This window comes from Nuphar pumila, chromosome 7, assembly GCF_984573655.1.
Source record: "Nuphar pumila chromosome 7, dmNupPumi1.hap1.1, whole genome shotgun sequence".
Classification (NCBI taxonomy): domain Eukaryota; kingdom Viridiplantae; phylum Streptophyta; class Magnoliopsida; order Nymphaeales; family Nymphaeaceae; genus Nuphar; species Nuphar pumila.
Window position 1 is genome coordinate 117,497,439 of NC_143255.1, and position 15,314 is coordinate 117,512,752.

Below are 15,314 nucleotides of genomic sequence, written 5' to 3' on the forward strand. Positions count from 1 at the left end.
GGCTCCTATATTTTTGGGTTTTTCAAAATTCAAATTTTCAGAAGGAAAGCTTGTGTGACCCCACCTCAGTGTGGGTCCCACATTGCTTCTCTATTGAAATAAGGATAAAACCACAACTTCTTTTTGGAATTTTCATAAAATCTTGACTGATGGGCAAAACAGGAATTTTGGAAAGAGTTGGCCCTTGTAGGGCGATTTTGTAAAAGAAAGATATTTGAAATTGTCAAAAAGGGCAAAATCTGAGGTGAGGTGACTCAAATCCATATTGAAAACTATCCAGATGGTTTTCCTGAGGAAATATTTTGAAATTCAGAGTCCTGGGGGTAAAATGGGAAAAATTGATAATTTTGAAGACCCAGGGTTTTGAAATCAATTTTGAAAAGAGTTGAAATTCTAATCTGGATTGAAGATTTTGAAATCAAGAGTTCTGGACCTCGAAATGACATGCTGTGCAGTGCAGTGATTTGAAATGCTCATGCAATGATATGCAATGTCATGTCTTATGAAACGCAATCTTGAATCAAGACTTGGAGATGTCTGTCTCCTGTCAGGAGTAAAATTTTGAACATCTGAGCTAAAATTAGAGAAATTTTGAGAGTTACAGATGAAATTTGGACTGTTGCAAGGTTCGGGCTCAGAAAATGACCATTTTGCCCTCCAGCGATTTCAGAGGCTGGATGTTGATGCTTGGTGGAGATGTTGGGGAGGTGAGTGAAAATTTGGGGTGTTTACAGATGCCCCTCTTTGCTACTAAGCCGGCTCATGGCCGAGCTTAGTGGCAAAGAAAACACACCAAATTTGGGCTATACGAAAAAAATGCCCCAGTTAGAAGGATCTGACTGGGTGTGAAGAAATTAGCCCGAGGAAGATGGTAGATATGAAGCGAAGAATGGAGAGAAAAGATTCACTCTATGAGAGTGAAGTTCAGGTTTATGCCCTTAACTTGGATGGGACAGAAATACCTCGCATGGAACGAAGCTCAGGTTTGACCCTTAACCTGATGGGACAGAAATACCTCGCATGGAACGAAGCTCAGGTTTTGACCCTTGACCTGATTGGGGAATGGAATATCTCATCGAAATGAGACTCAGGTTTGTACCCTTAACCTGATCGGGTGGAAGATGAAATACCTCTTTGAATGAGGCTCAGGTTTATACCCTTATCCTGATCGGGCGGAAAATGAAATACCTCTTTGAATGAGGCTCAGGTTTGTACCCTTATCCTGATTGGGCAGAAAATGAAATACCTCTTCGATGGAGGCTCAGGTTTGTACCCTTATCCTGATTGGGCGGAAAATAAAATACCTCTTTGAATGAGGCTCAGGTTTGTACCCTTATCCTGATCGGGCGGAAAATGAAATACCTCTTTGAATGAGGCTCAGGTTTGTACCCTTATCCTGATCGGGTGGAAAATGGAATACCTCATCAAAGGAGGCTCAGGTTTATACCCTTATCCTGATTGGGCGGAAAATGAAATACCTCTTTGAGTGAGGCTCAGGTTTGTACCCTTATCCTGATCGGGCGGAAAATGGAATACCTCATCAAAGGAGGCTCAGGTTTATACCCTTATCCTGATTGGGCGGAAAATGAAATACCTCTTTGAGTGAGGCTCAGGTTTGTACCCTTATCCTGATCGGGCGGAAAATGGAATACCTCATCAAAGGAGGCTCAGGTTTGTACCCTTATCCTGATCGGGCGGAAAATGAAATACCCCTTTGAGTGAGGCTCAGGTTTGTGCCCTTATCCTGATCGGGCGGAAAATGAAATACCTCATCGACGGAGGCTCAGGTTTGTACCCTTATCCTGATCGGGCGTTGAAATGGAATACCTCTTTGAGTGAGGCTCAGGTTTGTGCCCTTATCCTGATCGGGCGGAAAATGAAATACCTCATCGACGGAGGCTCAGGTTTGTACCCTTATCCTGATCGGGCGTTGAAATGGAATACCTCATCAAAGGAGGCTCAGGTTTGTACCCTTATCCTGATCGGGCGGAAAATGAAATACCTCATCGACGGAGGCTCAGGTTTGTACCCTTATCCTGATCGGGTGTTGAAATGGAATACCTCATCAAAGGAGGCTCAGGTTTGTACCCTTATCCTGATCGGGCGGAAAAATGAAATACCTCATCGACGGAGGCTCAGGTTTGTACCCTTATCCTGATCGGGTGAAAAATGAAATACCTCTTTGATCGAGGCTCAGGTTTGTACCCTTATCCTGATTGGGTGGAAAATGAAATACCTCTTTGATCGAGGCTCAGGTTTGTACCCTTATCCTGATCGGGTGGAAAATGAATGGAATCCTCGAAGGAAGAGACCATGATGGAACCTTTGGATTTTGCACAATAAATCCAATAGGGTTTTTGCAAAAGGAAGGAAAATGGGGTCCCTAAAGCTTGAAAAGGGATTTGTTTTGGGCGTCTCATTGCTGAGACTAAAATCAGCTTTTGAAATTGCCTTTTGCAGGAAATGATTGGTGGTTCGACCTCGAACCGAAATGGGACTGTCTATGGTGGGACAGTGGGGACACAGGGAAGTGTGCAATCTGAGAGTTCATGCTCTCAAAGAAGGGAAGGAATCAAGTCCTTAGGAGGGATTTAAAATTGGTGTCAGGATGCATCGAAAACGGATATCGAGCTCTCACTTCATGTCAGGATAGCTAGAAAATATTGTCAAAATGTTGGAAATTTTGCTGTTGATTCAAAATATTTGAAAATGTTGCACATTGTTGCAAAGATATTCCTTCTTTTCTACCTAAAGCATTACCTCCAAACAAGGTTCACTTTGTAGAATCGAGACTTGAAATCCAAATTGCTTGCAATTGACCTTCTTCAAGGAAGTTATCAATTTCCTTGATATGAGCAGGAAAGAGAATTTGATATTATGAAAGCAATTGATGAAAGAATATTGATAATAGAATTTCACAAGATTAAAGAGGATTCTTGATAGATCTGGCAGTTTGATATCCTGAGAGCTTCTCTCATGATAGTCTTTCTTTACTCTTTTGGCTCTTCTTTGAGTTTTTTTGGCTATATTCTCCTTCATTTTGGAGATGCTCTTACTTTTTCTCTCTTTCTTTTTCCTCTCTTTCTCTCTTTTGGGAAGGGTACGTCACAAACTCCTTCATCTTGGAGATATTTCGATCCTTCTTGGGCGATGGGTTTGGAGATCTTTTGGTGACAGCTGAAATTAAATATCTTTTAGGGATTGTCGAGAGGTTCATCGCATCTGCCTTCATCTCGACAGTGCTTTGGACTTTCCCTAGAAGGATCCGTCACAAACTCCGTCATCTTGGAGATGTTTGGAATCTTCTTTGGCCCCGGGGGTCTACTCGCCTAATTCGCCTTCATCTTGACGACAGGTGAGAGATCCCTTTTGCGGATACTTAATTGCAGCTTAGGTGATTCTGAGGAGACAAGGCTTGGGTAAATGCTCTCTTTTCTAGCACTCAGGATATTTCCACTGCCTTGTCTTTACAAGAATAATCCTTAAAGATGTGCCATAACTGCGATCAATATCAATCATCTACGACTTTTCAATAACATTGAATCTTCTTTTCTGGCCATATCGAGGACTTATCCTTCAACCTTTTGGTTGGCCAATAGAAAGAATTTGAGTTTTGAATCCCTTTTCGCAAAAGCTTCGCTCTTTTGGAAGTGATGCTGAGGGTAAACTGACTAGTGCAATAAAGATTCTGAAATCAGCAAATAATTTGACAAATTGACAAAATTTTCTTGAAATCCTTAGTGAAAGTGAGTATTTGAAATCCGGCTCAATGCATCCGTGACGAAAATTCTCCTCTCTTTTTCCCCAAAAAGAGAGACTCAGGCTTAGCCCTTACCTGAATGGGAAATGGGAAATACTCCTCTCTTCCCTAAAGAGGAGGTGTTTGCAAAATGAACTTTCGAAGAGAAATTGAGCTTTCGTCAAAGCTCCCTAATATTAGGCTTCTCTTATGGAAAGGGGGCCGATAATAGTGAGGTCTGAAAATTGGGTCATGAAAGGAACGAGTCCATCACACTCTCCCTGCAAAGAGGGTCTTTCATGACGAAGATGGCCTAGTATGAAATTGGGGGGTCACAAGAAAAGCGAGTCTCCGTCGAGCCTCTCCCTTTGAAAGGGTTTCTTGTGTGAAATTGGAAATTGTTTTGCAAACGGTTCACAAAGACGCGAGTCCCTTCAAACTCTCCCTAAAAAGGGGCTAAGTGAACGAATTGGATAGCATGCGAAAAGAACGAGCTCCCTCGAACTCTCCCTAAAAAGGGTCTCTCGCAAGAGAAAATGATTTGAAATTGGATATTGCGATTTGATTGACTCAAAGGTCGAAATTGGAAATTGGAAAATTGGTTGTTGAGAATTGAATGACCCAAAGGTCGAAATTGGATGACCTGACGGTCGAAATTGAGAATTGATTTGACCAAAAAGGTCGAAATTGAGAATTGGTTGACCGAAAGGTCGAAATTGTGTGACCCGAAGGTCGAAATTGAGAATTAATTTGACCAGAGGTCGAAATTTGGAAATTGATTGACCCGAAGGTCAAAAATTGGAAATTGGTTGATCCGCAGGTCGAGAATTGGAAATTGGTAATTGAAATTGAGAATTGGAAATCGGGTGACCCAGAGGTCGAAATTGGAGAATTGCCTGATTTGAGGATTTAAATTGAAATTTGGAGGGCAAAATGTCAAACTTGAGCATTTGACAGACTTTGATGACTGAAATGACTTGGATTAATCAAAGGAGAATGATGAGCTCGAGTCAGAGCTCGAATAAAATATAGAGATCACGAGTCGGAACCCGAATCAACAAAGGAAAATGAAGGACTTGAATTAGAGCTTGGATAAGATAAGGAGATCTCGAGTCAGAACCCGGATCAACAAAAGAAATGAAGAACTCGATTCAGGGTTCGAGTAAGGTAATGAGATCACGAGTCAGAACCCGGATCAACAAAAGAGAATGACAAGCTCGAAAAGATCTCGAGTCGGAACCCGGATCAACAAAGGAAAATGATTTGTTCGAGTCAAGGCTCGAGTAAAGTAGAGAGATCACGAGTCGGAACCCGGATCAACAAAGGAAAATGAAGAGTTCGAGTCAAGGCTCGAGTAAAGTAGAGAGATCACAAGTCGGAACCCGGATCAACAAAGGAAAATGATTGGTTCGAGTCAAGGCTCGAATAAAGTAGAGAGATCACGAGTCGGAACCCGGATCAACAAAGGAAAATGATTTGTTCGAGTCAAGGCTCGAGTAAAGTAGAGAGATCACGAGTCGGAACCCGGATCAACAAAGGAAAATGAAGAAATCGAGTCAAGGCTCGAATAAAGTAGAAAGATCACGAGTCGGAACCCGGATCAACAAAGGAAAATGAAGAGTTCGAGTCAAGGCTCGAGTAAAGTAGAGAGATCACGAGTCGGAACTCGGATCAACAAAAGAAAATGAAGAGTTCGAGTCAAGGCTCGAATAAAGTAGAGAGATCACGAGTCGGAACTCGGATCAACAAAGGAAAATGAAGAGTTCGAGTCAAGGCTCGAATAAAGTAGAGAGATCACGAGTCGGAACTCGGATCAACAAAGGAAAATGAAGAGTTCGAGTCAAGGCTCGAATAAAGTAGAGAGATCACGAGTCGGAACCCGGATCAACAAAGGAGAATGAAGAGTTCGAGTCAGAGCTCGAATGATGTAATGAGATCACGAGTCGGAACCCGGATCAACAAATGAAAATGATTTGAAATAAAACCCGAGTCGGAACTCGGTTTTCTGAAAAATTGGAATTTTGAAAATGTGCCAGTTTGAGTACTGGATTTTGGAATAATACCAGTTCGAGCGCTGGGTTTTGGTTCAGTATTGGTGATGACCTTTCGATTTTGAATCATTAGGAATCGTGATGGGACTGTTTGTTGAAATCCCAATACTGACCAGATTGTTGTTAATGCAATTGAATGCAAATGAATATGAATTGATGTATATGAATGCACATGTGCATGAAATGAGGAATTTGTTTATCCTGCCTGCATATAGAACAAAATTTTAAAATGCCCCAGTGTAACTGGGAAAGAAAGTTGGATCATTATTTGAAGGAAACAGGAAGGATTACAAGAGGAGAATAAATGTTTCAAGTATAAAACTTTTTCAAGTGTCGAGCATTAATAGGATTTGGCAATTCTATTCCATCGGCATTGATGAGCCGATATGAGTTGCGGGGTAATGCTTCTTTGACAACATAGGGACCTTCCCAATTTGGCGACCATTTGCCGCCGGGACGATGCTTGAGATAAGCTGTGGATCGAAGTACTAAATCATTGACTTTGAATCTTCTTTCGATGATAGACTTCGCATATTGCCTGGCTACTCTCTGGCGATAGGATTGAGCATGCTCTGCTGCCTTTAGCCTTCTCTCGTCGAGTAAGTCTAGCTGCACTAGTCGCTGCTGCTGGTATTGATCAAGAGGTAATTGCAGAAGTGAAGCAAATTTCAAGGCGGGTTTCTGAATATGTAGCGGCAATACTACTTCTGTTCCATAAACCAGTTCTGATGGGGTAGCATTCGTTGGTGTACGAATGGTGGTCCGATAGGCCCACAGTGCATCGTGGATCTTCTCATGCCAGTCACGGCCTGTTTCCACAGTTCGCTCCAAGATACGAATTAAAATCTTGTTGGTGGCCTCTGCCTGACCATTCCCTTGAGGATAATATGGAGCGGAAAAATGGTGATAGATCTTGAATTTTGAGCAGAATGTCTTCATCTTTTCATTCTTGAAATGACTGCCGTTGTCTGACACAATATCATGCGGGATGCCGAAACGGCAAAGGATGTTCTTGTGAATGAAAGAGACCACATGTCGGCCTTCTACTGTGCGGAGACTGATGGCTTCTACCCACTTGGTGAAATATTCTGTTGCGGCAAGGAAGTATTTGTGGTCATTTGAAGCTGAAGGGGTGATGGGACCTACGACATCGAAGGCCCACATGGAAAATGGCCATGGAGAGACAACAGACTGTAAATAAGTTGCTGGAGCATGAATAGAAGGTGCGTGTATCTGACATTGCACACACTTCTTCACATAATGATAACAGTCTTGTTGCATAGTCTTCCAGTAGTAACCTGCTCTGATGATTTGCTTGACAAGGGTTTGGTAGCCAACGTGACCACCACAGATGCCTTCGTGTGCTTCTCGCACGACTTCTATGACTTCGTCTTCGTTTAAACATCTGGAATACTCTGAACTGAATCCACGACGATAGAGGACATTGGCCAAAATGAAGTATCGAGTAGACATACGCTGGATTGCTCGCTGCTCTTTCTTTGAGAGTTCTGGAGGAAATTCGCCAGTTTCTATGAAAGTTTTGATGTTGTAATACCAAGGCTTCTTCCTTTGCTCAGCCTGGTTTACTTGTTCCGCTGGAATGAAAGCAGGTTGGTCAAGTCTGCCAATTTCAAAAGAGCGACAAGATCCTCCATTCTTGAATGCCATAATGGAGCCTAAACTGGCTAGGCTATCGGCCACTTGATTAAAATCTCTCTTGATGTGAAATAACTGAAATTCTTCGAACTTGCTGACGAGAGCTGAAACAATTTTCTGATAGGGAAATAACTTCTGATCTTTGACCTGCCATTCGGCTCGAACTTGATTGACAACAAGTAATGAGTCATCGTAGGCATGTACTCTCTTGACATTAAAGTCTAATAGAATCCTTAGACCTTGAATCAGGGTTTCATATTCAGCCATGTTGTGAGTGCATTGAAAGTCGAGCTTGAGAGAAAATGGAATCATTTCTTTCTCAGGAGTGATTAATAAAATTCCGATGCCTATTCCGGCCATGTTCTTAGAACCATCGAAAAATAAATTCCAGACTGGGAATTGCTGGGTATTGCAAATTTGCTCATCAGGGAAGTCATCTTCGGCTTTCACTTCTTCGGTCAGAGGAAAATCTGCCAATTGATCTGCAATTGCTTGGCCTTTGATTGATTGTTGCGAGACGTATTCTAAGTCATACTGCATCAGTAAGACTTGCCATTTTGCGACTCGTCCGCTGAGGAAAGGCTGCTCTAAGATATACTTGAGAGGATTGAGTTTAGACAAGATTTTGACTTCTGATGCTAGCAGGTAGTGTCTTAGCTTCTGACACATCCATACCAGAGCTAGGCAGGTCTTCTCTATTTGAGAGTATCTCTTTTCATAATCTATGAAAGTCTTGCTCACGTAATAGATGGCGTGCTCTATCAGGCTGCCTTCTTTGTATTGTGCCAAGAATCCGCTGCATGCGACTTGATTGACTGAGATATATAACAGAAGAGGTTTTCCCAATTCTGGCGGCTTCAGAATGGGAGGATTAAGAAGATACTTCTTGATTCGATCGAACGATTGCTGACATTCTGGTCCCCATTCGAACTTAACTCCTTTTCTGAGTAAGTGGTTGAAGGGCTCACATCTCATCGCCAAATTGGAAATGAATCGCCGGATTGACTGTATACGTCCTTGAAGGCTACGTAGCTCTTTGAGATTCTTCGGGGGTGGCATATCAATGATAGCCTTTGCTTTGGCTGGGTCAATTTCAATTCCCTTTTTACTGACCAGAAAACCCAACAGTTTGCCTGATTCGACTCCAAAGACACACTTTTGCGGGTTAAGCCTTAACTTGTAAAGAATAAGTCTTTTAAAGACTTGATCAAGTGCTTCGAGGTGATTTTCTTCCTCTTTAGATTTCACGAGAATATCATCAACATACGCATCCATGATTTTGCGCATCTGATCGTGGAAGATGACAGCCATTGCCCGTTGATACGTTGCTCCAGCATTCTTGAGCCCAAAAAGCATGACTGTATAGCAGAAAGTGCCCCAAGGCGTAGTGAAGGAAGTTTTGGATCGGTCGCGGGCGGCCAACTTAATCTGATTGTAGCCGGAATATCCGTCCATGAAAGAGAACATGGCATGTCCTGCCGTGCTATCGACTAGAAGATCGATGCTTGGAAGTGGATAGTCATCCTTCTGAGTTGCCTTATTGAGGTCTCTGAAGTCTATGCAAATCCTTACTTTGCCGCTTTTCTTTGGGACAACGACGATATTGGCTAACCAATCCGGGTAGTCAATAGCTCGGATGAATCCTGCTTTGAGCAAATCTTCGAGTCCTTCTTTGACTTGTTGTTCTATTCTGGGATCCATTTTTCTCAGCTTCTGCTTGATTGGCTTAGCATCCGGCTTTAAGACAAGACGGTGTTCGACTAATTTGGGGTCTAAGCCCGGCATGTCTTCATATGTCCATGCGAACACTTCTTCATGCCGCTTGAGAAAATCTGTAAGTCTTTTCTTTTCTTCTGGACTCAGACTGGTTCCGATCTGGAGAATTTTTGGATCTTCCTCTGAACCGATATTGACACCTTCAGTTGGATCTTGTACTAGAGGAGATGGTTCGTCCTGCTTCTGAACTGCGGCGAACTCCGGTAATTCCTGAAGAGACTGATCATATTCTGCACAATCATCAGACTCCTTTGCAATCTTATCATTTCCGGTGCTTGCTTTGATTCTGTGAATTGCTGTCGGCTTCTGAAAGGCCTTGGGATTGAGTACGAGCTTCTTGATTGTCCGAGAAGTCATTCTGAAATTTTGGAGAAGAAATCTGGTTCAGACAAATTGGCCTATAGTAAGACAAGCAATCATTTGAAGAGAACCATACATAAAATGGCATTGAATTATAAAATGATGAGACAGACAAAAAGGGAGTAGATGGCATCCGGATAGACAAAGAAGCTTGGAATTTTATTGATTGAATTGATCAATGACATTGGTAAAATGAGACATTTATTTGGAAAAGAATAGAAAGGAAATAACAAATGGTCTTCATTGTGCCCCTTTGACAAAAACAGTCTTTCTTGATGAGCTTCCTCCGGAGAACCCCAATCCTGCCCTGTGGGGGCGATGTTTCTGGATCATTGGCTCGATGCGGCCATCTTCATTCTTGCCGAGTCCCTTGAAGGGTTGATAGCCATGCTTCAGGAGTAAATCAAATCCCTTTCTTGACTTCATGAATTGAGGAAACAAGGGATGATCCTTAATGGTGTTGTAGTCGATTCGACCTCCAACCTTGAAGAATTGAGGACCTTTCCATCGTGTCGTGGCTACTGTGTGCAGAGATGGCTCTGATGGTGCCTGAAGTATTTCTCGATTCTCCCCGAGATTGATCTCTTCACTTTCCCTGATGCTGGGAATGTCTGCATTGAATGATGGCCGAGGAATCATGGGCTGCGGGAGCCTTTCTTCTGGGTCTTCTCCCAGTATTGTGGTTATCATTCCACCCTTTGACCATTTCACACATTGATGGAGGGTAGAAGGCACTGCATTAGCATTGTGAATCCATGTCCTTCCGAGTAGCAAGTTGTAGGTTGGTGGTACGTTAACCACATGAAAAAGGACAGAGTGCACCGAATAGTTGATAAACACCTCCAAGAATATCTTGCCCTTGGCCGTTTGACCATGATTGTCAAACCCATAGATAGTGATGGGATCCGGAATATATTCTTCATCCTTGATCCCTAATGCTTTTGCGGTCATTTCGGGACATATGTTGAGGCTACTACCTCCATCGACCAGCACATGGGGAACCGTCATTCCTCTGACTCGAACGACAATATAAAGAGCATTATTGTGAAAGGAATGAGGCTTTGGAAGGTCCTCATCCGAGAAGGTGATTGGTGCATTGGTCATGGCGGAGTTCACAATCTGTGCCATGTCTTCAGGAGTGGTACTGGGCTTAACTTTGATTTTCCTGAGTAAATCCTCCAGTACTTGCTGGTGCTTGCTAGAATTCTTGGCCAAGTCAAGGATGGAGACATTGGATAAAGCAGTCAGAGGCTTCTGACTTGACTTCTCTGGCCTTGGTCTAACGATTTGCTTGAAGAAGTCAGGAGTTCCTTTTGATTTGGGAATTGACTTCACAGGTGCTTCCGCAACTTTCATTTTACCGAATGCTGAAATTAAGTCCATCTTCTTAGAATCTGGAGCTGCTTGTCGTAGCACCGTCACCTGATGTTGAACTTGGAGATCTTGCGCAGAACATGGCTTGATATGCTCATGCGGTAGAAATGGCTGTGCAGACACTACCGCTGTGGTGTGCGAAGGGAAGGGGTGGTTGAGAATGTCCATCTTCTCTTCTTCTTCTCCTTCTACCAATAGATTCTTTTCAATGAGATCTTGCACGATGTTTTTGAGAACAAAGCAGTTCTCGGTGTTGTGTCCCACTGTCCTGTGGAACTTGCAGAACTGATCTTTCCATTTCTCCATGGGCACAGGGGGATCGGCCAATCTGGGCAATTTGACCATCTCTTTTGATAGCATGTACTCGAGCACGTCCTCGAGCGATTGGTCAAGGGGAGTAAACTTTCTGTCATAGCTCCATCCTTCATGTTTGGTTTTCTCGCGCAGCTTCGGCCCTTGATCCTGCTGAGGAGGCTTGCTGTACTGAGGAGCAGGCTTTGCTTTCTGATCCTTGTTGTTCGAACTGCCTGAGCTGTAGCAGTAATCTTTCTTCTGCCCTTTGTGCTGATTACGGCCTTTGCTGTTGTTGTTGGTAGAATAAGTGAAGTGAGCTTTCTTCTTCTGCTCACCATGGGAGTTGTTCTTGGAAAAGGTGAAGCCTTCATAGACTCCATTTTCCACACTCAGCTCGAGCCATTCGGCTCGTTCAGTCAGCTCAATGAAGGTCCTGGACGGCGCTGTGGAAATTAATCCTCTTAACGGCTGCGAGAAATTGTTGAGGATTAAGGACAATGCATGCCTTTCCGAGATAGGATCTCTCATCTTATTACAGGCTGATCTCCATCTGTGAATGAAGTCCCGTGCTTTTTCATTCTCATTCTGTCTCAAATTGCAGAGATGACTTAATGTAGGCAGCGCTTCTGTGTTGAACAAGAAGCGTTCAATAAAGAGATTTACAACTTTATCGAACTCCTTGAGCTCGATGGGGTTGATATGCTCAGCATACCACTTAGCTGCAACTCCTTCCAAGCTGCGGGGGAAGCATAGAAACAATGCTCGGTTATCCTTTCTGAACCTCGAGCATTCTGCGAAGAAGGTGGCGAGATGAGCTTTTGGGTCGCCAGAACCATCGAATTTGATGAATTTTCGGGGGAGATTTTCCAGATCATCATCCCCTTCTAAGCCATCATAGAAGTCCTCACTGGTGAAGACTTTCTTGCCCTTGTCGCGGGCTTGCAGATCTTTGACAACTCGGGCCATTTCTTTGAACTGCGCTTGCAAAGGCTCTTCTTTATCTCTGCTCTTTGATCTGCGGCTTTTACTTTGGCCACGCTTCTCAAATGTCGGAGGCACCTCATATTCTTCATCTGTGTTTTCAGTGGAATCTGATTCATCTGAAATCTCTTCTGGCTGGATTTGCTTCTTGGGAGCCTTCTTACTCCTGCGACCATGGAACCTTTCTCTGAATGGGTTCCTTTCTGAGCTGGTCCCGGGCTGCTCATTCATCATCTTATTCATCATTTTTCTGAACATGGCATACATTTGAGGGTCTATGCCATCGTCTTCTTGCTGCTGCTCTCGACTCTTCTCAGATCGAGGGGAACTCATCTCTTCTTCCGAGGCTGACGAGTACTGGGATGCTGTGGTTCTTTTGCCTGATCTTGTCTCAACCATCAAATGATATGGATGCTCTCTGCAGAGCAAAGACCTGATTAGATTATGAAGGAATTGAGTTTTTGGAAGAAATATTTGCTGAAAATATGGTAGACAATTTGGAAAAGATGTCCCATTACTAGGGACTGAGTCGTCGTGGGAATCACGACAATTGTGTTGTCATTCCTTCTGCAAAAGAAATAAACAACGAAAATGTGCCTTGTTACCTAGGCGAGGTCGTCAAACCACAATGGAAGGAAATAGAATTTTATTAAAATGAGAAGAATAAGATTTTATTGATCTTGACAAAGAGGTGGGGGACAAACAATTTGCCACCATTCACGATAGTCAGCAGACACTCTAGGACCTGGAAAGATTTTAAGAGAGGCAAAGGAATCCCAGCCGTATGGGCAGAATGATATGCCCCTGACCATTGTGCGGAGGTGAGATCGAACTTTGCCATAACTCCTGATAACAGTCGGGCTTCGACATACTGCTGCCTCTGGGAGAACTGACGAACACATCTCTCTGGTTGGTAGTAAGTGCAGAAGAATGGTCCTAGCAACTTGAACCGCTTGCCATAAGCGTAGGTATATCTGGGAGGAGATATTTGCCGATCAAAATAGTCCCAAACAACGTCATTCTCTTGAATGTTGTTGATCATAGACCGGTACTGCGCCACTGGAAGGAGTTCTTGACCATTGTATCTGAAAGAGCTTGCTCGGGTTGGAACATGCTGGAAAAACCAGGACTGAAGTGCGTAGATGCATCCTTCAACTAAAATGGACTCTCCGAGTGAGAATCGAGTCAGACCTCGATAAAGGAAGGCGAGCGCTGCCATGGCTATGGAGAGGCGATTGGTTTGCCGACTTCCCCATCTTCTCATAAGCTGGATTATCCTGATGTCCATGTAGTTCTGTCCATCTGGGAAAAGGGACAGTCCTACAGTGCATAGAACCATTGCATTCTGAATCTTTTCTTTAGCTGTTCTTGAAAGCGAGCTGACTTCAATGAAGGTCCCGTACTGACGGTACAACTCAAGTAGGTCAACATATTCATCTCCTTCTAACTGGATCAGGGGCCAAGATCGGCGGCCTGTCATACGAGCTAAGGAGTCTCGAGGGTCCAAACCCTTGACATTGATAAGGAATTGGTGCTCTAAGGGGTCGCTTGGTCGACCAGCTGGTTCTGGCAACCCCATGATTTCTGAAAATTCACCCATTAAGATGGTCATTTCTCCCCACGGGAACTAGAAGGTACACGTTCGAGGATTCCATCGCTCCGCCATTGCATGGATCAGGTTGCCATTGATGGTCTGCTTTCCGACTGCTGATGCCAGTTCTAATCCGCACTCGCTCAAATGGTCCGAGAACATTCGGGAAAAGCTCTTTAGCCAGGAATAATACCACCGGGGAATGAAAGTTCCGGTGCTAAGGGCTCGATGTTCAGGACAACCTTGTCGCACCTCGAAGGAGATGTGACCTTCAGAAAAGATAGGATCGATTTGACTGGATGCCATCGAACTGAAAACAGAGAAAGACTCAGAATGAGACTTAGGAAAATATGAAAAATTTTGAAAAATTTTGCAGGCAGGATAAAAATGCAGCTAGAAATTCGAGATCCGGTAGAAAAGGTAGAATGGAAAATCGCCTGGAGTTTTGAAAGAAATTTGATATTTGAGGAAATCATCCAGGGTTTGAGAAAAGATCTCGTGGGAAATAAGGATATTTGGAAAAAGACCTAATGAGTTGAAAAACATTGGGAAATATAAAGAATTGAGAAAATCATACATACAATCACATCCTGCACAAACATTTATGCACATTCAGCACTCCCTAAAAGGCTGACTCTAGATGCATCAATTTGAAAACAGCTGTAGGACCCTAATCCTAACTCTAAGTTCAGATCATCTTTGTCCAATCCAGTTATGCCGATATACCCGAATCGAAATCCAAGGTACGTGGCGTAGAGTTTCAACTCCGGTTCTAAGGTAAGGTTTTCCAACATCCTTGAGCGCCTACCGATATACTTCGGACTGTGGCCCGCGGTACGTGGTAGGGGGGGTTAACCCAAATAGGTGGCCCAGTTGTGAGGCTCTGTCCCGAACTATGGTTCTGGAAGAGAGCCCAGCAACGTGAAGACCGGGACAATATAGGTAAGGGAGGTTTTGAAAAATGATCACATGCAAGAAATAGATGGCTCTAAGTCCTAGAGAGATAGACTTTTGAAAATCTTTGAAGAAGCATACATTGTTTGCATTCAGATCCTAAATTGAGGAGAGTTGTATTTAGACCTAAGTCTATGTGAGCATGAAAATTTCTCCTCAATATGGTCCTACCAAACCATGCCTAAGCTATATGCATTCAATGTCAGCTGGGTCAGAATCTAGGCTCCTAGGCTCACATGATATTGAAAGTAAAAGAGCTGACATTTTATGAACATAATTTTGATAATTGAACTAAGTCAAGCATAATTTAGGTCAGACAAGAACAGGTCCCATCACGGTTGCCAAACCTGTTTTCGTCGCGAAATTTTTCCCCCGTCTTCCCTTCCTTGCGAAAGAGAAAAAGAGAGAAACGATTTCGCGCTTCAAACTTTGACCGGACTTTGGAAATTGTTTTGAAATACTCGCCTCCGTTTTGAAAATTGCGGGAAAATCCATGGGATGGGGCTCGACCTGTCGGTACGAGGTTCGACCGTTCCTG